This window comes from Nannospalax galili, unplaced genomic scaffold, assembly GCF_000622305.1.
Source record: "Nannospalax galili isolate Female #2095 unplaced genomic scaffold, S.galili_v1.0 scaffold976, whole genome shotgun sequence".
Taxonomy (NCBI): Eukaryota; Metazoa; Chordata; class Mammalia; order Rodentia; family Spalacidae; genus Nannospalax; species Nannospalax galili.
The window spans coordinates 587,808-589,444 of record NW_008339381.1 but is presented as its reverse complement, the minus strand read 5'-3'; the positions used below and the strand labels follow the sequence as shown (position 1 = coordinate 589,444).

Here is a 1,637-nt window from a genome sequence, read left to right as displayed (position 1 = left end):
TCAAATACTTTTAGTATTTCTGTACTTTGATACAGACCAGGCTGCTAAAAGGCCCAAAGACATTTGGCTTTTAGCCATAAAAGAAACTGGCCATTTTTCTTTTGGGGTCTTTTTACCCTAAATGCCTAACTACCTCCTATTCTTATCACATTACCCTTTGAAGAGGTTACTCAAGTTGCCAACAAGGAATCAGAGTACAGACCACTCTGGGTTCTTCCATGCCGAAAAGGAATGCAGGGTTTGGTAATTGGGGTACTCCTTCCTTGGGTCTATCTGAAAGACCCCCAAATTGCATACCTGCTAGTTATAAGGAGAAAAGAAAGTCCTTGACCAGTGCCTGGGAGATGTAAAGGCAGCAGTAGTTAGCATTACAAATTCTAGACAGGGAACCAGATAAGGTCAGAACAGGGCAAATTTCAAATGTCCAAATCAAAGTCCATTAGAATTTCTTGACAAGGGCTTCCAAAAGCATCCATCTATTGGGTTCCTCCTCATTTTTCTTTTGCCCGCCAAGGCTGGGCTTGAGAGTGAACTCAGGATTTGTTTTCACGTACTTTGATAGCTGTTGGAGTGAATAGAATCAGTGAGAGTTCCCTCTCAAATGGCTTGGAGACTTACATGTGTGTGGCTGGATCGAAGAGTTCTGCCTTTTTTTTTTTTAAACAGACTTACTTTTCTCATATAAAAGCCCTAGGTAGTAGCCACAGCTGGAGCCTGGGTTCTCTGCATGGAGACTCTGGTGTGGGTTTTCACAAGATGATCAGTGAATTCCTGACAGGAAGACTTGGTGAAGACCATCTGTGCTGGATAGCTTTAGTGTCAACTTGACACACCTGGGTTGAGGGAGCCTCAATTGGGGAATTGCCTCTTTTGGACTGGCCTGTGGCCATGTCTGAGGACCATCTTCTTGATGAGTGATGTGGGAGGGCCCAGCCCACTGTGGGTGGTGCCACCCCTGGGAAGGTGGGCCTGTGTTGCATAAGAAAGCAGAAGCCAGTAAGCAGTGTTCCTCCATGGCCTGTGTTCCAGCTCTTGCCTCCAGGTTCCTGCCCTGAGTTCCTACCTTGGGCTCCCTGATGAACTGTGACCTGGGAGATGTAAGACAAATAAACCCTTTCCTCCCCAAGTTGGTAGTGGTCAGAGTATTTTGTCACAGCAATGAAGAAACAAACTAAGATAGTAATTGGTACCAGGAGTGGGGTATTGCTGTGACAGACCTGACCTTGGTGTTTATGGGAGGACTGTGGAAGTGTTTGAAACTTTTGGCTGGAAAAACCATTGCATGCTCAGAGTTTGTTGCTGTGGAGGTTGGAACAGTTACGCTGAAAGAGTTGTAGATGATGGAGGCCCGGCTTATGAAGCTTCAAAGGGAAGCAGAGACTATCAGGGCTGTTCCTGTGATATTTTGAATCGAGAATCTCTGGGTTCTGGTCAGCTGGGTCTGAAGAATCAGCTGTGATTAAGAAGAGACAAGAACCTGAAGCAAAGCCTTTGCTTTACTGGGACAATTGATGCTGGTTAGCTGGGCCTGAAAAATGAGCTATAAGTAACAAGAGACCAGCATCACTGAGGTGAAGTCTTCTGGGAGGTATTTCCTCAGGGTCAGCACACAGAGGGGACCTGCACTTCTATTTTTA

At 45.8% G+C, this 1,637-nt stretch overlaps 1 pseudogene; it reads right to left on the bottom strand.

Annotated features, from left to right (window-relative positions):
* Nucleotides 1–690: 690 nt before the first annotated feature.
* The window catches only part of LOC103734818, a 2,625-nt pseudogene continuing 1,678 nt past the window's right edge, over nt 691–1,637 (bottom strand).